This window comes from Pipistrellus hanaki, assembly GCF_964339955.1.
Source record: "Pipistrellus hanaki genome assembly, chromosome: 14".
Classification (NCBI taxonomy): Eukaryota; Metazoa; Chordata; class Mammalia; order Chiroptera; family Vespertilionidae; genus Pipistrellus; species Pipistrellus hanaki.
In genome coordinates this window covers 41,703,641-41,730,274 of record NC_140516.1, presented here as the reverse complement: position 1 = coordinate 41,730,274, position 26,634 = coordinate 41,703,641, and positions in this window count along the sequence as shown.

Here is a 26,634-nt window from a genome sequence, read left to right as displayed (position 1 = left end):
TGCCAGCTGTAAGATGATCAGACTGGACACTACCTCAGTCTATCCTTCTCACTTTCCCTCCTTTCAAGCAAAGATTCTTTCTCATCTGGAAAGCAACACAATTGCAATCAACTTTCGGGTTCTGTTGGGTGAGTAAAATGGCTTTGAGTGAAGTCTGATCAATCAGCTTAAAAGAGGAAACCTAATTTTGTAAGAAGATTGGGTTCCAATCACTTTATTGGTTTCTGCAGATAATTCTTTAAGTGGAGGGAAGGAGACAATTGGATTGGCTAGGCTGGGACACTCTGGAGGCCTACCAAGGAGTTTAATTTATTTATATTTATTTTACATCCATGCTCAGCAGGGGACCCTCGTGAGGAAAGTACCCTGTGCATACACACTAAATATCATTACATTGGTTGCCACGTTCTCTCTTCTCATAAAACACGATTGGAGCACAATAAATATGGAAATATGGAATGCATTCAATTAAAATGTTATTAGTTATAGCAGTTGTAGGAACTTCTTATGCATAATCATAAAGCCCTGGCTCCCAGGAGAACATCAGGCAGGATGTTTCAGGCAATTTCTCCCAGGGAGACCTAGGAGGCGGCGGACACTATAAAACCCCCTACTCATTTAAAATGAATTCATATCAGCTGCTGAAAAGATATAAACTATCCTCACCTCATACATCTTATATGATAGAAAACACAATATCCAACAGAGAAATTGGACCCTAAATTTTGGAATGGCATACAGCAACACAAATGCTGGAAAGAATGATTTTTTAGTTTTTATCATTTATGTGTAACATAATCATATAAAAAATAAGGATGAATTTAATCATGTATGTATAACATAAACACATAAAAGAATAATGATTAATTTATTCATCACTTTAAGAAATAATCTGTGATGTGACCTTGGGCAAAGGACTTATCCTTACTAAGGTAATTTTTGCCCCAATAATCTAGTGAAACAGGAATTTTTAGGGGTGAAAAGAAGGTTTAGGAAATTTTAGAAATAAAGGGGACCATAGACAAAACAGGTTTACAGAGCAGCAGAAGGTATATTTCCATAGAATAGGAAAGCTGAAAGCAGCCAAAGGTCTATATTTACAAAATAAAGGAAAGGAAGTCCCTCATTCAGAGGGAGAAGAAGGAAGTCCAAATGGGATATGAAAATAATAAGAAAGGAGGGGGGAAAAACCCTCACCCATCCCATGTGAGGTTCGACCTTTGAGCTCAAAAGTTACCATAGTAACCAGGCCAAGGGAATAGTGACCAATCAGAGGGGATATTAAGGCACAAAGATCTGCAGCCTTTATAAACTGTAGGGAAAAGGGACTCTCCCCCTTCCTACGTGGGAGTCTGTGCTATAATATTATTTTCCCTCCCTCACGTGGGAGTCTGTACTCACTCTTCAATAAATGTCCACCTTTGCTATGCCACCTTCCGTCCGTGGATTCATTCTTTGAATCCACTGGACAAGAGCCCGGGAACAATCCTGCCCAGGGGAACACTGGGTGTTCCAGTCCAAAAATTCTACTTCACTAGGACTGGGGTGGAATTTGTAGGAAGAAATGTCAGTTGGACCCAATTTGTAAACCCACTTCCACCATTTAATACCTCTGTGTCTTTTTTTTTCCCCTGTGGGTTTTTTATGCAGTTTACCTCTCTAGACCTTTTCCTTTAAGTTTTAGATAACTGATTGGTGAGATGGGGGAGAGAAGAGAAAATAAGGTATCTAATGACTACTAATGAGGTAACATACATTGCAACAGATGGAATAACTATTATTATTTTAGCACTTAATGTGCATTATGTCCATGCAAAAACACTGGCAGAAGGACTATAGAAACATGAATTCAAAGGAGTCAACTAATTATAATTATATAGTGGGTACCTACCAAAAGATCAAAATACAAGAAAAGTTTGTTAAGTTACAAGAGATGTAGGGAATTAAAATCCTCGCCCTGAGGTTTCTTTTTAAAAGGAGGAGACAAGACTAAACCACTCAATAAAATTAGAGACAAATAAATATTGTTGGCATCACACATTTAGTATCCAGTAAAGACCAAGTGGGATCACTAACTTGCAGCAGCAAAAGAGGGCAGTTGAGAAAGGGAAAGGCAGAAATGAACCAAGAAGTTTCAGAAAGGTGCTTTTTGGATAGCATGAAGGTCATGAACGAAGACAATGAGTGAAGAAATACACAGATGCACATTTGGGGTTCAGGACAGAAATCAGCATGGCTAAAGCAGTGGCTTTTTCTAGGCATTAGTAGTAAGAAAGCTAGGCAGCTGTGGCTGAGCTGAAGTGACATAAATTCTGGAGCAACAATAAGTCCCTAAAACAAAGAGTAATTAAGAAAGTAGAGTCTATTCCATGCTTCTATGCCCCTGGATCTATTTTGTTCAGACTGTGGAATCTCAGAAGTAAGGGGCAAGGAGAGTGAGAAGAGATCCACCCAAGACATTATATGCATAACCCATTCACATAGACAATAGGGAAGGTTTGGAGGGGAGGGGGCTGGCTAGAAGAGGTCAATGGGGGGAGGGACATATGTAATACTTTTAACAGTAAAGATTTTAAAAAATAGAAAGTAGAGTCTGGAATTACCATAAATCATGTTTATCAGTTATTTAAATGTGCTTAGAATCTAGTATAAAAACCCACCTAAGATGGTGGCTAGAGAAAAGAAGATGCTGTGGGGAGGGCGAGAAGTCAGGGAACTGTGAGGAAGGGGTGGAGAGCCAAGTCTGTGAATCTATCCTTTAATTCTTCCATTTCACATCCAAAAGGGAACATCCACAGCACAGCCATTGGCAAACCATTCTCTATAGTACTCTATGGGTTAGACAATTACCATAAAATATTAAAGAGGCAAGCTGGGTCTCAGCTTGCATTACTAATGAGAAACATTTTTCTTTTCTTTCCTATTTCTCCCCACAGAAAGAACTCCTTCCTTTGCCCAAGGTCGTTAAATGTGTTCTGTTCCCATAAAGCTTAAGAAAATATGCTTCTCAAAAGCCCATGAGAACAAATTGGTGGCACTGCCTGGGGAGAATGTTACACAATGAACAGGGGAGAATGTTACACAGTGAACAGGCCTTGAGTTTATTCCCCACCTCCCTGGCAAGAAGGTTTGAGTGAAGAACCTTCCACAAGAGGCTGAGGAGAGGGCCAGATAAATGATGTGAAGCCCAGAGGCAAAGGTTAACTGTGGGACTCTTCACACCCTCATTCTTTGTTTGCCAAGGTCTGGCAGTTTGCTGTGAGCACTGATTTCCTGGAGAGGGGGGAGCAGCTGAAAGTAGCTCCTAAGACTCCAGGCTTCATTAGGAGGAATGGGAGAAAGAAGGGAGACTTTTGGTTATGGTGTCATCACTGAGGACTCCTACAATAAAGTGACTCTGAGAGAGAGCTCAGCTGGGAGAGCTGATCAAGGCCCTATGACATACCAGACTGTAAAGGATGAGATGAGTTAGCCAAAGAACTTTCAGGTTAGCATGCTCCTACTTGGTCTTTTTTCCCAGCAGGCAGTGGTTCTCAACTTGAGACCACCAGGTCAGCAACATCAGCTTCCCAGGGGAACTCATTAGACATGTAAATGTTTATCCCCATCCCAAATCAGAACCACAGGACAGAACCTAGTCTAACAAGCCCTGCAGGTGACTCTGAAGCATAGAGAGGCTGGAGAACCACTGCCCCAGGAAATAATCTCAGCCCCAGAGAGCTTTTCCTTCTAGGCCAGGAACCTGTGACTTAACCCAGTCAGTCTAGCCATTGAACTGTGGCTCCTTGAACTCTGATGTTAGCTCTATGATCTATGATTTGGACAATGACTTCATGAGTCTAATCCAGTGCTAATAAAAATCGGTATTTCAAAACTTCTCAAGATTGTTGAGAGGAAAAATTGGAGAAATTATTCTAAAACTTTGTATCTGTAATGGAAGTGCTCCTGAAATTCCATTGTGCTTTAAAATACAATTAGAGATTTCATTTCACTTAAGGCATTTTGCTCAGTAATTTGCACTAAAGAATGATGTGGTCTTTTATACAATTTTGGAGACAATCATCTAATTGATGGTTTTGCATCTCAGCAAAATAAAGGATATATTTTTCCCTAGAATAATATTAAGATCTTTTTAAAAGCCTGGTCACAAATTCAGGCCTGCCATCAAATAACTATTTCCATTAAGACCCTGTTGTGGACTAGGAGTCACTCAATCAGCATTTGTGTACTAAGTGTACTAAGAGCATTCTGTCTGCCCAGGAATGGGCTAAGTTTGGGAGTATTCTGAACTAAACACATTATCTAGACCCTCAAAAAAAAATTGGGTTTATTTAAGGGAAAATGTTCGAAGATGTGCTATACTGTATATATTCATGGATATCAGATATTATACAGACTGGAAATCCAACAAAAAGTCCCAAGATTTATCTCTTTAATTTCATTTAACTGGAGAACTAGATCTCTTGAGTTTTGTTTTTTTTTTTCTTTTTTCTGTGATATAAATGTTGTCTTTGAAATAATTGTTCTCCCAATGGTATTTTATTATGCCTTTTCTCACCTGCTTAAGCCTAAAGGTCTTGATTCAGGCTGGCCATGTGTTGAAATTAGGTTTTAGAAATCAAAAGAGCAGCTCTTGAATGAAAAATGGAAGAAAAATAATGGAGGGTGGGGCTGACAAGTGGTGCGTGTAGGTAATTCCACACTAAACAATCGGTGCTTCTCTACAATAGGAAATGGAAGATGAGAGTGTTTCCCATCCTCTGGGGAAATAATTCAAATATACACTCTTATCAAACTCTAATAATGTTCCTGCTTTTGCCTGTTTTCCTTGATGAAGCTGATAATTACAGAAATCTACATTTATCTGCATTTTTGTGCTAGAAGTCACTGAAGCATCAGCACCTCATTTTAAAGTGCATGTGCCTGCAAGTGGCAAAAAAAAAAAGAAAACATGAAATGTTATACAATGCAGGCAAGGGGAACAGAAATATAATTCATTTCAAGAATGAGCTGTGAGCTTGCTTCTCTCTGCTTGTTGTCCTTGACCTCAACAGCATGCAAGGGAGTTATCTGGTTCTGAATCTTTTTTTAAAGTCTTCTTCAGTCTGAAAGCATTTTCCCCCAGCAATGTAACAGAAACTCCCGTTTCCATTCCTACCCACATCTACCCCCAAACAAATAATCAAACAAACAAAAAAAAAAAACCCACTGATAGAAATAACACTACTTAGAAACATTAACAAAAAATTAACTAAAATATTGTTTTACAGATCCTCTACTCCATTCATTTTCCTGAAGAGATTTGACAAATGTGTCCCAGAGAATTTAAATGACTTTTCCAAGACCACAAACCAAATTGAAAAGCAGAGTTGAAGAAAAGCTATCCACTCTCACCTTGACATCAGTATCTCTAACTCCAGTCTGAAGTCTCTAACTCCAGCCTGAAGTCTTATTCCTGTGGCCTTCAGGCTAACAGTTTCAGCTTAAACATGCTAATCATGAGTGGGATTCTGCTTAGGGCTGAGTTTTTACAAAAACAACCCCTGCTTTCTCCTTTCCTTGACATAAAGGAAGCCTGAAATCTATACCTTCTTAAGATGAATTGGAGAGCCTAGGAGGGCTCCCATCTTCTCAGTTGACACCTTCTTGACCAATATACTTTTCTTTACTCCAAACTTTGACATTTTGTTTTGAGTTTTGGCCTTTTGCAGAGTCAGGCACTCGGGCTTTGGACCCGAAGCACTCCAGCACCTCAACCTCGTTAAGGCGTTGCCTTCAGGCTCAGAACTTGTATTTTACGGGATCCCACCTCCTGTTTAATTTTGTTAACTTCATTTTTAATTTGATACTTTGATGGAGTACTTGTGAAAGAACACTGGTCCTTTTCAGCCTGCCATGCTGAGATCCTGCGATCAGGTTAATTTATGGGAGCCAGTTCTGCAGCCATCTGCATGAGCTCAAGCGGAACAAAAATGGATGTTGGCAGTTTCAGAGTCAGTTACTCTCGTCTACATTTTTAATTTTGTGATTTACTTCTTAAAGGCTGTATGGTGCATGGATGGCTGTAGCAGGAAATATTTTTTTAAAAAAATGTTTGTATTGATTTTAGAGAGAGGGGAAGGGAGAAGAGAGAGAGAAACATCAGTCGGCTGCCTCCTATACATGTCCTACTGGAAATTGAGCCCATAACCCCATCCCATCATGGTTTCTGACAAGAAATCAAACCAGCAACCTCTAGGTACATGGGATAGCACTCAACCAACTGAGCATAAAGACGAATTAGAGTAGAAACTTTTGGGGGGAAAAAAGACAAAACCAGAGTTAATTCAAGAAACAAACAAAAACTTTCTTCTACTGCAAAGCACAGCAAGTCCCCATTGCTTTTCGCTACATGAATTTAGAGATGCTCTCTTATAAAATGGCAGAAAGTGTGGCTGACTGTGTGGCTATGGATCCCAGAACCACTGCTTGGTAATCACTTTAGGCAAGTTAACTTCTCCACCTGAGTATCTTGATCTATGAAAGAGACAATAGCACACATATACACACTGGTGAGTAATGCGTTCATATACATAAAGCCTTTCAAATAGCATGTGGGTTTAATGCTCAAAGACGTTAGTGATTTTATTTTTACTAATTTTTATTATTATGTGCATTAGGTTGGAATGTTACCATTGTAATTAGCTAGTTATTAATAATAGAAAAATAGCAAAGGCAAGGCCAGACATTATATATTTTTTTAAATCAATCTTTATTGTTCATATTATTACAAAGGTTCCTCATTTCTTCCCCCCTCCACCAGGTTCCCACCCTACCCTCTGCCCCCTCCCCATCCATAGGTGCACAGTTTATGTTCAGTCTCTTCCTCCGTCCCTTTCCCCGATAGTAAATCCCTTTTCAGATAGTAAATCTGTTACTTAGCATTTTCTCATATCAATAATACCTCCACATGCCCAATGATACACTTCACACAAAAGACATTTCCAAATAGGTCAACCAGCCTCATCCAGGCCCCACCCAAGGCACTCACAGATCAACACCCCAGCGCTATACTAACTCAACACATCCAGATCTAAGCCTTCATCACTTGATTCAGCAGACCCTCAAGTTCCCGCAAAAGTTTCCAGCCATGTCTGAGAGGCAGCCGTGGGCAGGGACAGGCGAGGAGCGAGCTGTTTCGGGCCTGGCTGCTCCGGGCCTGGCCTCTGTTGCTTTGGTTCGTTCCACAACCAGCTGCTCCGGGTCTGGTCACTGCCGCTCCCTACCTAGTTGCTCTGGACTTGGCTGTTGCTGTTACAGGCCTGGCCGCACCCGACCCGGCTGCTCTGGGCCCGGTTGCTCCGGTCCCGGCCGCTCCGGGCCTGGCCGCTCCCAGCCTGTCAGCCGCTGCTCCGGGCTTGGCCGCACAAGACCCGGCTGCTCCGGGCCTGGCCGCTCCCAGCCCGGCAGCTGCTGCTCCGGGCCTGTCCGCTCCCAGCCTGGCAGCTGCTGCTCCGGGCCTGGCCGCGCCCAGCCTGGCAGCCGCTTCTCCAGGCCTGGCCACTCCCAGCCTGGCAGCCACTGCTCCGGGCCTGGCCGCACCAGACCCGGCTGCTCTGGGCCTGGCCGCTCCCAGCCTGGCAGCCGCTGCTCCGAGCCTGGCCGCTCCCAGCCTGGCAGCCACTGCTCCAGGCCTGGCCGCACCAGACCCAGCTGCTCCGGGCCTAAGGCCAGACATTATAGGATATACTATTTGGGAAGCTTCACCAGGAAGCTTTAACATTACTCAAGAACCCAACAAAGGGGAGATAGACACATGCTCAGTAAAATTGGGGAGGTGATTGCTATCACTCATACCTGAAAACAAAAGGTCATTGGTCAGAATGGGCTTGGCCACTGTATGGGATGGGAGGTTTGGAATATTTAATCCCATGAACAAAGGAATTCACTCTCTTGGTTCCTCTTGCTCTTCTTGGGACTCTTGGGACTTGTGTGACACTGTGCTTAGGGGCTTTCCTGCATTCACCCAGGGCGATGTGGACCACACATACAATGGATTCATGGATTGCATCCTAATGCTGAACTCGGACAGGCTCCAACATGGAAAGGAAGCTTTGGACACTGGCTCTGATTTTAGCTTTACCAAAGGGATGTAATTCTACAGAAATAAAGCTTTCGGCCATATCTCATTTCCGTAGGCTTCTGGGAATGCTATTCCAGCGATAGCACTTCCCAGTGCACCAAGCCCTTTTCTCTACTTGACTTTTTCTGCTCATCACATCAAACTGTGAGAGAAGAAGAAAGACCATCATTATCCCCATTTGAAACATCACATAACTGAGACTAAAAAAATAAAAGGAAATATGTGAAGATTTTGCATGGGAAAGTGAGATTAGAACTCCTGACTTAAATCCCATGCTCTTTACTCTTACTAAATTTAATTACTTAATAGCAAATGTCCCGATTTCATCCTGATTCCTGGATTGAAGTTAAAGTGAAAGTCCCAAAACTAACAAATGAGGCCCCGATATGATATGATGTACTACTTATATATTACTGACATCCTAAAAATTATCTTTCAATTATAAAAATTGAAAATAACATTCAAGTAAAAATGACAAAAAAGTAAATTTGGTTTTTCTTTCTCAGAGCGTCTGTCCAAAAGTAACCAAAATTACACTTTTAGGAAAAGTTCTGCAGAGGTGAGTGAACTATACACACTGTTCTGCAACTTGTTTTGTTTTGGTTTGGTTTGGCTGTTTGTCAGAATTTGTTTGTTTGTTTATTTGTTTTTAGATTAGCAATATGTCCTGAGTATCATTTTTTAACAGCTTACCTATTTCTCACTGTTTTCAGTGATGTATGGATATATAGTATTTTAATCAGTCTTTTCCCCAGTCTTTTCCTATTACAGATAATGTTATAAACATAGAGCATTAGGGCCTTTGGAAACATGGATATCTTTTATTTTGAAGTTACCTCACAGAAAATGTGTTCAATTTTCACATTGCAGAAACACTCGTGTCTGGAGCTGACCCTTCCTGAGAAAGTCTTTGACTATTCGAGTTTTGGATGATTTAATTTCATTCTCATAAGAGCAAAGCAGATATCAACCAAAAGGACAATGAAAGAGTAAAAAGTTCAGACAAGAGCTTTCTCTCTGTGTTTCATTCTCAGGGGTCAGCTGAGAGAGCAAAAGAACACTGGAGCTATATAATTGAATATTATCTTAAGTGTAGATGCCACGTCTTCTTTTAGGGCCATCTGAATGCCATCCAACAGACAAAAATGAGCAGTAAGGCAATTTCTTTATTAACTTTAAAGGAAATCCTTCAGTGAATTAAACAAAATGGTTTTTGTCATTTAATTCATTCTATGTAAATTTTTATTTTATTACCAGTGTGATTTACCTATTTAGATAAATATTATACTTAACTGTTTATTCTATTTTAATCCTCCATCACTTTAAATAATATTTTATGTGCTGTTTTTTGTTTTGTTTTTTTTTGGGGGGAGGTTGGTGTGTTTTTTTCTTTTCAGTTTTATACTTACTATTGTCTTCTGGTTAAAGTAGCAAAAGATTTTTAAAAGCTCTATTCCTCTAAAGCCCTATGTTTTGTGTAATTTTTCTACCACCACTACTAAAATTCTTACAACATAATTATATAACTTTGGGGAGAAACTTACTCAAATGTTGTGTTTTGCATTATTACACTTATTTTAATGGAAATGGAATAATCATCATCCCATAAGAGCCAAAGTGCATGTGATTACATTTCTCTTTTTTCTAGTTTCCCTTTGGTTAATATAGCCATTTTCCACCTTAACTTTCTGTGTTCTATTACTGAGATTTTTTTTTTGTTTTTTGTTTTTCTTTAAATGTTCTGAGAGAGTTTTCATATGCCTATACATGTTTTTGTCCAACTGCTGAATATTTTCAAACACACCCTTAGTTCCCACATATGTTTTCCTTGAAATAATCTCTCTTGTAGTTTTTTAACTTCCTGCTTCAATCTAAACTATTTGCTCTCTCTCAGTGGGTGTTAGCCTTATATTTCAATTCTCATCTGATGAAATTTCCTCTGTTCTGGATCCTAGTCCCATTCTTTTTTCTTTTTCTTTTTTCCTTTGCTGAGAATATAACAGTAGCTTCCTAAGAAAGAGAAAGCTTTTTTTATACATAAGCATGTATTAATTAGTAGAGGCCCTGTGCACAAAATTTGTGCATGGGGGATAGTGTCCCTCAGCCAGGTCTGCACCCTCTCCAATCTGGGACCCCTTAGGACAGGGGTCTTCAAACTACGGCCCGCGGGCCACATGCAGCCCCCAGGGGAGTCTGATCCTGCCCGCCAGGTTTTTTGGGCAGTGAGCACAGCCAAGGTGTTACAGTAGGGATTAGTAGTTCATATAGTTCGGCCCTCCAGCTCTCTGAGGGACCGTGATCTGGCCCCCACTTTAAAAAGTTTGAGGACCCCTGCCTTAGGAGATGTCTGACTGCTTGTTTAGGCCTGATCCCTCAGGGCATTCCTTTCGTAATCCTGGAATGCTGACTCCTAACCACTTGCCTGCCTGCCTGCCTGATCACCCCTAACCACCTCTGCCTGCTGGCCTGAGGCCCCTAACTGCTCCCCCTCCCAGCCAGACCAACCCTAGCTGCCCTCCCCTGCTGGCCTGATTGCTCCTATATTCCTCTGCCTCAACCTCTGCCACCTTGGCTTTGTACAGAAGGATGTCTGGTCTAATTAGCATATTATCCTTTTATTAGAATCTATACCCTGAGTATTGATGGTTGGTGGGGTGAAGAACTCAAGTTCATAAATCAACATCTGCCAGCATTTTGAAAGTGCTCTACGATATCCTGGCATGCAATAGGGGAATTCTGATGCCATTTGTTAACTTTCTGGTGTTGCAATGGGATTGTGATAAGGAGTCTTGATGAGGACTTTTTCCACCAACTAACTCTTTCAATCATAAGGACCATGTCCTTATATCCAGAGAAATTGTCTTTATAATTCATTTGATAATTCTCTATGCTTCATTTGATATTTTCTCTATGAGATTTTCTTGGCTCTATCTTCCAATTCCTTTATTAATTATATTTTTGGATATCACACATAATTTCTAAGTTTATTTAAATGTTTTTTTTTTTTATTTTCTTATTCCTACTCCTATTTATAGCATCCTGTTTTTGTTTCATGGCTATAGCTTCTTTTCTTAATTCTCTAGAAAAAAAAATAGATTTTACTTTTGAAGTTTTACCCCTGTTCTCTGTGTTGAATCAAAATTTCTTAAATTTTTTTAGGTTTTTCTTAAATTTTGAAGGTGCTCCTCAATTATTTAGTAATACTTAGTTATCAATTTATATTGTAGAATGAAACATTAAATAGCTGATAGCATCTCTAGATGCAGGGAAATTTTTTTTCTGACTTAGGCTGTCATTGTAGAGTGATTGGATGGCAAGTCAGTTTCTTGGTATAAATTCTTCAAATACTGATATTCTATATTCTTTCAAGTTTTTTACTTGTCCTAAGAACGGGTCTCTAGTCTGTTGTCTGGAAGTCTGGGAGTGGAATAACTGGGTAATATATCTCACTAATTTACTCTAGGAACAGTTAAGGATTAAAAAGTCAAATGACTTATGATTCACTTGGCATACTTTTCTAAGTGCCCATATTTTATGTCTGGTGCCTCCACACAATTCACTACTGCAAATACCAGGAGCAGCTACATAATTTATGGGGCCCAATGGGACAAAAAAGTGAGGCTCCTTGTTAAAAATTATTTTAAGATGTCAATATTACAGCAGCCAAGTTTTAAACAGGTATGGGACCCTCTAAGTATGGGACTATGTGTGATCATACAAATTGTACAACACAAAGGTAGTCTAGACAAGCACACACTCTGACCCCCACTCTACCTGGTTCAGAATCTCCAGAAGAGAATGAATCTCCTGCCTTTTGAGAAGATGGAAAGGGAATAATCATCAGGCCAAATGGGACAAAGATGAAGATTGAAGGAATGAACTATAGCCAATCCACATGTTTTCCATGTAATGCCTCACTCCTATTAGCTGTGATTCTTGAAAACTCCAAGAATCCAGGCTGTTCAGGATTCTATGGGAGAAGTCACCACTTCTCACAATTTCATAATTATTTCCTTCTGTAGCCATGATCTACTCTTAATAGTGAATTACTTCATTTTTCAAAACTTTGATGACATCTCTTATCTGTATTATCTCCTCTCTCACACTGTTTCAGCTTTTTGGTTTATATCTTTATTTTCTTAACTATCATTTGGGGACATATTAAATGGTATATATATATATATATATATATATATATATATATATATATATATTATATTTATATTTATATTTATATTTATATTTATATTTATATTTATATTTATATTTATATTTATATTTATATTTATATTTATATTTATATATATGCATTTTTATTTTCCAAAACACCATATTTAACCAGAATTCTAATATGTAACAATTTTCTTCTTTTATTATATTTACTAGAGGCCTGATTCATGAAATTCGTGCAAGGGTAGGCCCTTGCAGCCCTGGCTGTGTTGGCCCTCACAGCCCCAGCTGCCTCAAGGCCCCAGCTGTCTCATGGCCCCATGGCCCCACTCCCTCACCCACTGTTTGTTCCGCAAGGTCCTTCTGCCATCAGGTCTAATTAGCATATTAGCTCTTTATTATATAGTATGTAGTGGCCCAGTGCATGGAAAAATGCACATTGAAAGGAAATTAATTAGAAGAAATATGTTAATATTGTGATTCACTCTTTCCCTATAATAGAAGTGTCAACCAAATTCACGATAGACAATGACAGATCAAAACACATGCATGTAATTGGGACCAACAAGATCTTTATATGTATTGTGCATGTGCAAGTCAACTTAGCCTTTTTTTTTTAAAGAAAGTATTAATCAAAAAGGGATTTACCTTTCTTTTTAAAAAAAGTATATTTTATTGATTTTTTACAGAGAGGAGGGGAGAGGGATAGAGATTTAGAAACATCAATGAGAGAGAATCATTAATCAGTTGCCTCCTGCACACCTCCCATTGGGGATGTGCCTACAACTAAGGTATATGCCTTTGACCAGAATTGAACCTGGGACCCTTCAGTCCACAGGCCAATGATCTGTCTACTGAGCCAAACCAGTCAGGGCAACTTAGCCTTTTATGTATATAGATATGCGCTTAATTAGACCTGTGTTTTGATTTAGTTAAACTTTTTCCAGTCCACTGAAGCACCCCAACTTCTCTATTGGGTAATTGTTAGCAACACAGCAGTAAATATCAGCATGAAGCAGATTATTATTGTAGATCACACAGGGAGAACAAAGGGTAAAATATTTAACTGCAACCGTGTTTGACTATGTGAAAAAAAACTGAAGTCATTTTCAAGGTCCACCATTTCTTCTTTTCAGTGGAGTCAAATTTCTAAACTTTCTAAATCTGTTTTCCAGCTAATGAAAAGAAAATATAATTCTACCGAGTCTCCTATCTACCTACTCCAGGAGTTCTGTGAGGATCAAATGAGATGAGGAACAGGAAAATGCTTCACAGACATTTGGTTACAGTGTAAAATGTTTGTACCTGGCTCAAAATCAGGTAGTGTTCCTGGGCTGAAGAAATTCCAAGGAGGCTAGTTGCTAGAGAGAGGAAGCTGAGTATTGCTAGGTGGCATCATTACCTGGTGCTCACAGTGACCATTTCTGGGCTGGGCTGGGCTGTGGGCCACATTTTTTGCCATGTGGTCTTGGCAGTGTTGGTGGGTTATTGCTACAGGGTGGTGGCAGGGCCTGTGTCTTTCTTGGAGGAAGCCGCGTGTTGCTTTGTCTGCTCCAGGTCCATGGTGCCATTTCTTTGAAAATTGTCAGTACATGTCATGGCAGCTCCTGCATTGAGTGTCTGCCCTCTGGTTGTCAGTGTGCATCATAACGACCAGTCAGATGGTCAGAGGGACACTTAGCATATTAGTTTTTTATATATAAAATAAGATTCCTTTTACCCTCCAATTAATATGCCTTCACCTTTTACTAATAAAAATATAAATTTTACTTTTCTGAGTTTTTAAGTTTTAACATGTTTGAGCTCAAATATTATTTCCATCTCCACTTCCCTTATTAAAAAGGGCATACTTTTTAGAAAGTAGAGTGAACTATATTGTGTGCTTATTGATTCAAATATTTTAGTACAGTGTATGTTCTGTTCCAGCCAAATTGTTGGTCGAAGAAGATAAGATATTGAATTTTTAATTGCAAGCCATTCCAAAACTAGTTGTTTTGATACAAAACAACTAGCATACAATCAGTAGCTAACTATTCTCCATTGGTTTCAAGACAAAATGCTCAAATTTAATTAGAACTCTGAGGCACAGCCAAGAAATTGGTGACTGATAATCATTTGGACATAACTAAAACTTGAAGGTGGATGGCAGTGAAAAATAATGAGTATTAATGAAGGAAAGGATTATGCTGACCTTCACACACACACACACACACACACACACACACACAAAGACACAGTTTGTGTGTACACACACATGAGTGTTGTACACACACACCTTTCTAGAGATTCACTTAAAGTTATTATCAGTGTGCTGTATCAGTACTCAATTGTCTCATATAGCTAAAAAGACAATAAACTATCCAGAGAATTAATTGTATCTGATTCAACTTCTCAATGATCTCAACTACCTTATAATCATAGAAGCCAAATATAACCCAGATCTCCCAGCTGGTAGTGTATTGACTGTCTAATTAAGAAGCAAAACTGTCTGAGGTGATTTAATATTTAGCCTCATTCTGCAGTGAGATGGATGTCATGTCAAAAATCTGATGAAATATTCACAACTACAACCTATTCAACCCAGATGCTACTTGACCAAATTATGGAAAGGAGAGTGGGAAAAGACTATATATTTTTTTCTTGTGAACATTTTTCATTGTGTAAACATTTTTCTGTCCTGCTTTATTTCTCTCAAGAACTATAGAAGTATCTTCACTATACTTCTTAGAGTTTGGAAAATAAGTAAGCATCTATAGCTAAATGTAAGTCATTTTGTCAGATAACTATTTTGAAGGAAGGCAATTAAAATGTTATATTTATAGTATGACCTTATACCCTTGTAGAGAGGGAAAGAGGGAGGGAGGGAGGAAGGGAGAGAGGGAGGGAGGGAGGAAGAAAGAGAAAGAGAGAGAGAGAGAGAGAGAGAGAGAGAGAGAGAGAGAGAGAGAGAGAGAGAGAGAGAGAAATGAGAGTCTGGGGCTAAAGTTCTTATTATCTTTGATCATACACAACTGAAGACTTTTAAGAGGTATTTCTTCACATCTCCCTGCCAAGGAACCATCTAAAGATTATTCTCCATGAAATTTAAGGTTTCTGCCTTTTACTCTGTAAAGTTAAAGTATTATTTTTATTTATCCAACAATGGAAAATAATCCTAAAAACTTTGGACAAATTTAAGTTGGAAAAATTAAGTAGGTGATTCTCTTTTTCTGGCTCCTCTACTGAGTAAGTTTCCATTGATATGTGACCGGCTGTCCCCAAAAGTAGAGTGAACTTGTAATCATGTAGAAAGAATATCAATATAGCTGGAAATCCTAGTCTCTAGTTCAAATATGTGACCTACTACCTGTCCATGTGGCCTTGTGTAAACTCCTCAAATTCTTTGGACCTCAGTTCATTACTGTTGAAATTGAGAATAATGCCACCTACTCTTTTTTTTTTTTTTTTTAAAGGAAGGTCTCACTCAGTTTCTTCTGTGTCAGGCCATCTACTACACACTTTACCTAATAACCTGAAATTAGAACTATAATCTTATTTTAGTCCCCACAATAATTCTACTGTTAGATGTGATATTAATATAAGGCTCAGAGAGGTCAAGTTACTTGAAAAAGATCACACAGTTCATAAACATGAGAATCAGAATTCACAGTTAAGTCAATGAGGAGACACGATTAACAACACTATGTCATCCTACTTTAGATGACTGAGAGAAACCATTCCACTTCTTTTGGCAGCAGGTCATAATCTGTGCAGTGGAACAAATAAGAGTGCTATTTCACAAGGTTGTGAAAGCATTAAATAAGATAATACATGCATGACAATCAGATCCATGTACATGTAAGGGATATTATTTTTATTATAATTTTGAATATACTATGTATTATTAAATGTGTTTGGCAATTCCAGAACTTATCACATAAGTCCCATTCTCACCCATTAGCTGGCTAGAAAGTTCTAAATTAGGTGTATACCAGCCTAGATCATCATGTTTCTCAGAGGACTCGGAGGCTCACTGTGTCCCATTGTCTCCTGGGAGTTTCAACAATCACTGCTAGAGGAAGGCTGAACACTGTACACTTTTCTAGTTTGTATCAGCAATTCAAAACCTGAACTCTCACTCTGACACCAGAAAGCCTGTAGAGCACCTAGCTGGCTGCTCTTGTCCCAGAGTTCAGGAAATCTCAGAAAGTCTGAACATTAAGGCTTATAGAGGGAGAAAAAAATGTGGTGCATCCTACAAATCTGTGATTAATGTTAGTAGGTTTCTTCCTTCCTTTATCATGTGAGCATTGATTTTCCCACTCAGATCCCCAGAGCAATGAGAGCAGTACATCAAAAAAAGCAAACTTCACAGGACAACATAGGTGGAGAAAGGTTCTGGTAAGTAGATCCATTCTAGCTTTCTGCAAACACATCAGTTAGTTCTTTAAGTATTGACTGGGGATTACAAACTGTGACTGGGTCATTTTGGATTGAGATTATGCATTTTCTCAGATGATAATTTGAGGCCATCATCAAATCATTTTAGGTTGCATAACTCCTCCCCCCTCCCCAAGCCATTTCCCTTCGCCTCACCCCTATCACCTCCCTTCATATTATCTGGAACTCCAATCTCATCTCAGTTAACCAGCAGCCAAGCAGGCCTCCGGAAAGCCAGCAGAGGTATTGAAGTTTGGTTGCTGCAGCACAACCCTCAGGGAGTCTGTGAAGCTGTCAGCACTGATGTGCTTTCATGGTTTTCTTAGAAGCAGCTCTCATGCAATAGTTGCCTCCTGAATTGGTCAAATACTTGTTACTGGTCTCCTCCTGTTGTGTGAGGTGGTGGTGGGGGGCGTGATCTGTGACAGATGGGCAAGAGCTTCAGTTAAATGGGAGCTTCTTAAAATAAAAATGATTCATTTCACCTTTTTTATTTGAAAATGCTGCTCTGCAAAGGGCCCTTGGCTCCTCATCCTTTGCCCGTAAGCAACATTCCCTGTAATGAACTCCCCACATGAACTGAGAATGGATGTATGTAGGGTAAGGAGGCCTGCCCCTATTTGGGGAGAGCAGAGAGACAAGTGCTGCTTGTTTATTTTTTATTACCGAGAGGCATAAAAGATGCTGCGGCAACAAGGACCGGAAGAATTATTGGCGAGAAGGATAAAGCCCCAGAATGAATTCACTTTTATGGAAGGATAACGATGGACTTCTTTAGAAGAAAAGACAACAATGAGAGCATGCTGGGGCCTGGTTTGAGTTTGCATAATGTATATTTCCTACCAAAGTCAGTGCTTTTGCAGACTGGTTTCCTAATAGATTCCATAAATAAAATAGCACTGAACCCAAATATTTAGGCGAAGTCGTCCAAATACCATTAATGGGTTCAGTTCAGGACAGGGCTGACTGTTGCCAACAGCAATCACAATGAAGGCTTATGGTCATTTGTCTTATCATTTGCAAAATATCTCACACTTCTCTTTCATTCTAAGGTAGAATTTTTGTGAGAATCTGGAAGTGTCCAGGCAAATGGTTTTGTTTGCATGTTTTGAGTTAATTTGTGCAGCAATGAACCTGCTTTAGAGAATTTAAGATGCATTTTTAATTTAATATATAGGTGGAAAGTTAACTTCTTTTTTTTCCTCCTCTCTTTTCGGCAGGTCTGTGTATGCTGGAAACTAACTTCTAATATTCTAGCTGTGGATCAGTTAACCTTTTAAATTTGGGGACTTTCTATTATATGAAAACTATTTTGGATAAGCAAAATGACTACAGGTAACAGTACTTGGTCTCAGCAGATTGTACAGACTAAAATGAATTAAGTTTGTTTAATCAAATAGTCATTTTTATTAAATATTTTTATTTATTGGGAAATTACAGCAAGGGCTAATCCATAACACATAAGGGCTCTTGATAATCAAAACAGCAAAACACTTAAAACCATCATTTACTAGAAGATGATATTTTCAATGCATTTAAGATTAGCAGCTCAGTTTTACTTCTAGTTATCTAATTTAAGTCTTATCTGGGGTTTTTAATTTATCTCTCAATTTGGAGGGTCATCCCTAACAGGTTTATGCTGTGGTATTGCAACAACGAAGCCCTACATTTAACTATACAGTTTTCACATATACAGGCACAGCTCTGAGGCAGGGTGAGCTCTATTGCCTTGCAAAGTGAAGTTAAAGACTTTTGAATGGGATCAGATGTAGGCTGATGAGTCTGAGATTGCAGAAATTTTTTATTACAAGGAGTGCTACTATGCTGCAGCTGGAACAACTGGTTTTAATTAATCTGAATAAACAGTGGGTTTTGATAAACAAATCATCACCACATTAAGCAGCTTTCTGGGGAGAAAACCTTCCAAAGTGGCAGTACTGCCTTTGGGCTCTTGAGGGATTATATTTAATAAGCTGCTCATTGCATTTCTGATGAAAGACGAGGGGAGAGAGTACATGCATTGAGGAATGGGGAGAGGGGCTTGGCAAATTGAAATTGCAGAGAATGATCAAATTTTGGAACAAAATGGGACTTTGGTAATTATTTACACCTTCTATCCTAATTTTGTCTAAAGAAGAGAGAAACCTCAACTATAGAGAATGAAATAGAGAGGAGGATGGGACTAAGAGAGGACAAATTTGCTCAAAGTCTTATTTCATATGTGTAAGAATGATCATGACTTATAGGAATGATATGGATTCTTAGTGCATTGTGTTTATGAAAAAAAGGATTTATATAAAGACATTAAGGCCATAATAACAAGGTTTTGATGTTTCAAATAACTAGACATTTCACGAATTCATTATGTCCATAATATCCCCAGAGGTTTGAGATAATGAACTGCCATTTATCTATGTCAGACAAAGGGCAAGATCATTATCAAATGCATTGGTCCATGGCATCAATCTAAATCCCAGGTTATCATAGTCTAGAACTTTCTGCTTTGAATGCAAGTATGTTTATCCACCATTCCCTGTGTGTGGACTTCCAGATAGTTAGGCTAGAATAGATTTTTTCAGTAACCCATTGCTATTCTCCCATTGCTATTCTTTCTGATCTCCCATATAAAAACAGAAAGTGTCAGGCCACTCTCTCTTCCAGGAAGGAGCTCCTCCAATCCTGGGGTGAGGGTTGTGAGACAACACCAATAAAAATTCTGAGTGGTATTTGTATATCTTCACTCACCTGTTCAAACTCCATATTTATGTTTCATAGTGAGTGGATTCCTTGGCATCTTTTGTTAAGCTCTGGACAAGTGGGAGGATAATGGCCAAAGTCTTAATTGGTAATAAGCTCTCTACAAAGAATATTTTCAATGTGTCACAATCTCTGTATCTAGATCTTCCTTTCTGCCTCTTTTAATTAGAGCCTTGGTATATCCCCAAGTATTTCAGTTTGACTTATTGAAAGTGTTACCCTACAAGCAGGATACATAATTATTATTTGGATGCCAACTAGAAGCAAAGGCAAACGGCTTCAATGGCATCTTCTTCAGTATCTCATTATGTTGGGGTGAAGTCATTCTACATGTGCAAAGTACTACTTCTGTCCTTAAGATTTATATAAAATACAGAAGCAACACACAAGTTGTCTGCTTATAGTCTACAGTCACAGGAAGATGCACAAAGACTATTCTCTAAGGAGGAGCAATGGTGGTAGGTGGGAGGAAGTATATTATTAGGGTAGAGGCTAGTGGCCTGTTGAGAAGTTTTGGGCAAACTGCAGCTATTGATTAATAAGTCAGTGGTCGGCTAACTGTGGCTCATGAGCCACATGTGACTCTTTGGCCCCTTGAGTGTGGCTCTTCCACAAAATACCACGTGCAGGTGTGCACATACAGTGCGATTGAAACTTTGTGGACTATGCACAGAAATTGGTTTTCATCTCTCAGAAAAATTTCAGTCCTTGGACTGTTGATATTTGGCTCAGTTGACTAATGAGTTTGCTGACTACTGACCTAGGTGAAGAAGCCAAGTCATGAAAGCATCTTTGTATTCCTCCCTTCCTCCCTCTTTTTCATAAATACCCTCATCCCACTCTACCTCCCACATAAAGATATGCTCACTGGCGATTTATGCTACCCACTATGCATAACATGGGTATGTGCACAGGTACCCACATCATTCACCTGTCAAAAGAGCCACAGATACTTCCTTAGTGACATTCATTTTACATTCCTCAAAGCCAAAATTCTTCCATCTCTTTGAAATTATCCTTTTATCTGGGTAATATAGTAATGACTAGAGGCCTGGTGCAAGGATTCATGCACCAGTGGGGTCCCTCAGCCTGGCCTGTACCCTCTCACAATACGGGACTCCTCAGGATATGTCTGAGGCCCAGTGCAGGGATTTGGCACTATCCCTCACAGGCTAAGCTAAAGGACTCCACCAGTGAACAAATTCATGCCTTGGGCCTCTAGTATGCATTAAAGATCTTTGGTTAATCTCTTTGCACTCTCCTCCCACCTCCCTCCCTTCCCTTTGAGATTCATCAGTCTGTTCCATGTTTCCATGCCTGTACATTCAGCATCTGCCCCATGGTAGTCAGTGCACATCACAGTTACTGGTCAAATGGTCGAATGGTCAAAGGTTGCTTAGGCTTTTATATATATAGATTAGCTAATAAAATAGAGTTCTTTCATGTTTATTGATGAGTACAATAAAATATTGTGAAGACTGTGTAAGATTGTGCACTAACAATCATTCTGTCACCAATCCTAGGAATTATTTGTTCATTAAGTTTTGGGGAACATGAAGATAAAAGTTATTTAGCTACAATGAAGATTTACAAGGCCAATCTTGCTCTTTCGTACTATAGCTGAAGTTTGCTGCACCTAGCCCCACTGGTGGGGTAAGGCAGCCTGTCATTTTTTATTTCTCATCTTTTTTAAACAGGAAAGCATCCATGGGGAGAGCTTAATATGTGTGCTGACAGCAGGCAAAGCTTCTACCCAATTGTCAAATTAGACCCTTGGAGATGTTGCATGGATGCTAAACATGGGAGAACTTTACCTAGAGAGTTTCCAGCAAGCCTTAAGCAAGAGCATTATAATTAACAGCCTTCTCCTGCCCCAAGAAAGCGGGATGATTCTTTAGCAACCGTTTTTAATTGATTTGCAAAATGAGGTGAGGAAGTACATTATATGCTTTTTGTCCTCTCCATAAAATACAAAATGCAGGACATGAGACAAGTAAATTGACCCCAAAAGAGGGCAGGGGGAGTAAATTAGAAAGAATTCTAGTTTGCACTTCTTTAACCTCTACTATGTGTATAAGGTACTTGTATCTACTTCTCACATGAACCATATAAAACAGGCCACAGTTATGCAAAGTTGGCCCAGCCTGGTTCTTTTGCTCATTTTCCCCACTGTACTATTCCACGACTGTCTGGAAACCACCTTTACAAAGCTATGATTCTGTTTTGGGCTCCTTAACTTCTGACACCCCTCCCCCCCCCGGCTGGGTTTTCATTTCCTTCTGGAAACTCCAGTTTATTTGGCAAAACATTACCCAGAGTAAGCCAGTTTCCTCACCATTCTCCAATACAATACTGGAGAGCTAAGCAGGTGGGGGCAGTGTTGGCCGCAAAGGTGGAGATGAAGAAGAAAATGATGAACTGCTCAAAGTAGTAGTTATTGATGTAAAAGAAGAAGATGCTTTAAGTGTAAACAATGAATTTGAAGAGAAGAGTATAGGTATTCTGCATTTAAAACCGACAGTGAATTAGAAGACACAACTGTTAGTGCAGGCAGACACCAACTTAGGCAACATATTGCTGAATGTCCTGATTCTACCCAATATGCTATGTACCGGACCTGGAAGTGCTGATAGTCTGTGTGCGCGCGCCACACCCCCCCCCCCCCCCCTGCCACCAACCCTGTGATTATACTGATCCAGGTTAAAACCAGCAAGGATGCTGACCACCTTGCCTAGTCCTCCTGGGGGAAAAAGGACACCAAGCCCTCACTCAGCCTCTGCTTAGTCAGATTTCTTCTTTCGTTGACATTCTGAGAACTTTTAGATAACTTAAAACCTTTGTGAGCATTATTAATATGGCCAATAAACCTTCAATGTTTAGTTTTTGTTTTTTGTTTTTTAAACTATGAAAAGTGTCAGAGAAAATGGGGATTTTTAAGTAAAAGACTTAAAAAAATACCAATGCCTCTTGAGCAAAAGATTTTTGTTTTCCTTTACAACAAAATGTTGATTTAGAATAATATGAACATCTATATGAGAAACATGAAAACCCTAAGATGAACTTTTCAGTTATGGAATGGGACAGCTTTGGAAAACAGGATATGGTCTCTGGGCCAGGATTCTGTAAAATAATTTTCTGTGTCTTTGAGAAGTGGGATTTAGGTTGTTAGGGAACCACTGAGCTATAAAGTTCCATGATTCTGCTACATGGAAACAGTATTTCCCAAGCTTTCTATGTTTTATCTGTCTGCCCTACACCCTTCAAACTAATGCTGGATTTACTTTGACTGCATTAAACAATGTATATGTTACAAATACCATGCTTGCTATCTTGAACTTAAAGTCATGAATCTATAGTTTGTAACGAGCATTAGAAAACTCCCTTAGGAACCTTTTGGAATGGGTGTCTATGGTCATAGTAATTATATTAGAGCTGTATGTTTGAAATTGGAACATTAGTCAATAAATTAAATACTATTGAAAAATTCAAAGTGAGATCTATACAAAAAATCAGAATCTTTGTCTTTAGCATGCAATACTACATATAAATGCTAACAAATTATTAAAATTAATAAGTGAAGCCTAGCTTTTTAATAATACAAATCTTTGTTTTAGTGTTACTTGGGTCAATGCCACAAAAACAGTCAGATATTTTTTTTTCTGTAATCATGAGCTAACCCACCTTAGGAGTTTTTCTAGAACTTGTAATGGCCATAGAAATAAGTATTTTCTCTAGCATATTTTATACTATCTTTATACATATTTATAAAAGTATATTATGTATTGTATATTATAGATATTCCTAATCTCTATTTCACATGACATCTTATTATATCTCCTTAATTATACATTTGTAGTGCTATGGTGTTATGGTAATTTTCTTATTCAATTCAGAAACATTGACTAGTTGGCTTAAACCACAGTTATTTGTTTCTCATTTTTCTGGAGGCTGGAAAGTCCAAGATCAAGGTGCTGACACATTCAAATCATGATAGGATCTCTCTTCCCAGTTTATAGACAGTAATATTTTCACTGTGTGCTTATGTGGTTTACTTCAGTGCAGGCATTTGGAGAGAGAAAGTAAGCAAGCTCTCTGGTGTCTCTTCTAACAAAGGGACTAATACCATCATGATGGCACCACCTTCAGCTAAATCTAATGTACTAATCCATTAATCAGGGTTCTCCAGAGAAACAAAAATAGGATGGATGGATGGATAGATAGATAGATAGATAGATAGATAGATAGATAGATAGATGATAGATAGATAGATAGACAGGTCAACCAATTGATGTATAGATATAGACTCATAGATATTACCTATTAATTTTTTATATATTTATGATAAGGTTTGACTTACACAATTTTGAAGTGTGGTAAGTCTCAGCATCTGCTATCTTTAAGCTAGAGACCTAGAGAAGCTGGTGGCATAGTTCAAAGGCCTGAGAGCCTGAGCACCAATAGTGAAGAGTCTAGTCCTGGTCTCAAGGGCCTGAGAACCAGGAGCAGAGACAGGAAAAGATGAGGTTCCTTCTACTATACCATCACATTAAAAGTTAAGAGTTCAGCCTTAATCAATCTGACTCAGTGGAAAGAGCGTTGGCCTGCAGACTCAAGGGTTCTAGGTTTGATTCTGGTCAAGGGCATGTACCTTGGTTAAGGGCACATACCCAGTAGGTAGTGTACAGGAGGCAGATGATCAATGTTTCTCTCTCATCAGTGTTTCTAAATCTCTATCCCTGTCCCTTCCTCTCTGTTAAAAAATCAATTTAAGAGTTCAACATATGAATTTGGGAAGATACAATTCAGCCCATAACAGCAACATGTTGCAATGTATAGCTCTACCTCTTTCCATTGTCATTCCATGGCAAATTAATCATCCTCTCAGAAAAGTGATAGAAGACAGTCCTGATTTGGGAAGAGAGAGACTACTCCATATAATAAAGACCTAATATGCTAATAGACCAGACAGCAGAACAACCATCCAGAATACCTTCCAGAATGACCAGTGGGTGGTGGTCAGGGCCTCAGGGCTATGAGGCAGCCAGGGCCAAGAAGGCCTATCCCCTTGCATAAATTTCATGCATTGGTCCTCTAGTATGTTCTATAAGATCTTTTTCATTTCTAGAATATTTTAGTTCCATCAATTTACTTCTCTACAGTCAGTACCAATGGAAGTTTACCTTTTTTACCAACAGGTTGATATAACTCTGGACTCCTTAATATAAACTTGATGTAGTCACTTGTATCTCTTAAGCCTTTCTGCCGTGTCTTATAATCAGATGCCTCTGTGTGTTCATTCTCCTGCATGCATGTATGTGCATCATGCCTTCTCATTTATATTGTCACCAGATAATCTATTAGGAACACCTGATTGTTTGTAAAAACAGAAACCTTGATATTTGTGCATAGTTTGTATATTTTATGAATTAATTTTGGGTGGTTTAAAGACTTCTGTATCAATTAAATATAGTCTTAAAAACCATTAACTTTTAGATTTATAAAAAAAATTGAAATTAAGACCACAAAAATATCGTTCAATTTAGGCTATCTTTTGAGGACATAGAAGATATAGATGTCCCTATTGAACTTGTATTGTAAGTCAGTGAGCAAAATCACATTTAATTATAGAAATTTGATTTATATATGTTCCTTTAGGAGTACAGCTACTGCAAAAAGTCAACTATGCCTGTGCCAATAAGGTGATGGTGAAAGCTTGTGCTCTTGAAAATCTTCAGAATGATTTCATGTCAGACTTAATAGAAGCCATCCAGAGACTCAGATTCTGGAGGTAGACAGGCATGGTTTGGAGTCCCTGGGTATCTGACCTTGGGTATAGTTTTTCTCTGTTTCCTCATCTTTTTCTGTAAACAAATATTGGTACCTTATAGTTGTTTTATCCATAAAATTCGGTTGTTTTTGTTAGATAAAAGTAATCCTTTAAGAAATTTGGGATAGCTGTGCATTAGAGATTCAGCCAACCTAAATGAACATCTTTATGTAAATTAAAAATGAAGTGGACAACATCAAAAAGGACACTCTTGGAACTTCTGCAGCCCTGTCTGGCTCAGGGCTCATGGGAGATCAGAGGCAAGTCTAGATTCAGCTTCCATGTGCTCTCTTGGCCTGAAGCCTATAAGCAATATTCTAACTACAGAAACCAATATGGTGGCCTTCTACAGGGTTAAAATTTCATTACTGGGCTATAATGAAGCAAATCCAATGGAAATTTTCCTATTTACAGTGACACATACTAAGTATTCCATAGCAAGTAGGCACAAACAACTATTCTGTAAACTCAGTCCACCTCTCTCTCCTTTTAGATGTTCAAACCACACCTTGCATGAAATGTTCATGCAAGACAGATAAAACATTTCAGAGGGAAGGTAGTGTTTTCCTAATAACTGGCAATAGGCAGTTAAAAATTCTCCAAACCACTGATATAAGTTCAAGGATAGAGTCTCAGGCACCAGTCCCTGCAACAGAGCAGGGTCCACCAGGTTCCTATATCCAGTTTTGCAAGACAGGGGAGAATCTTTACATTTTAGCTGTTGCTTATATTGAAATCTTTATTGTCACAGATGAGATCCCATGTCTAACATTTGTCATGTTACTTAACAAGCTTATAACATAACCAATGAAGTCCATTTCTAATTGGACTTTATTGCTAATTAGTAAAGCATTTGTTTTCTATTGGGATATGAGTTACAAAAATGATTTGTTACTCATATCCCAGTTGTCTCTGATATAAGAGCTTCCTGATTAGGTAGCTGGCTCAGAACTCCCAGTGTATGAATTCCTGTTGAGTTTAACTAAATCCAAGTAGCCACTTAAGAAACAACTATGCACACATAATATAAAAAAAATATGCCTATGCCAAAACCGGTTTGGCTCAGTGGATAGAGCGTCGGCCTGCAGACTGAAAGGTCCCAGGTTCGATTCCGGTCAAGAGCATGTATGTTGGTTGTGGGCACATCCCTGGTAGGGGGTGTGCAGGAGGCAGCTGATCAATGTTTCTCTCTCATCGATGTTTCTAACTCTCTCTCTCGCCCTTCTGTCTGCAAAATATCAAATATATATTTTTTAAATATGCCTAAATACATAATATCACACTGTCACATGCAGGAAATACAAAATACAGACAAAGCAAAGGATACTTCTCATATTAT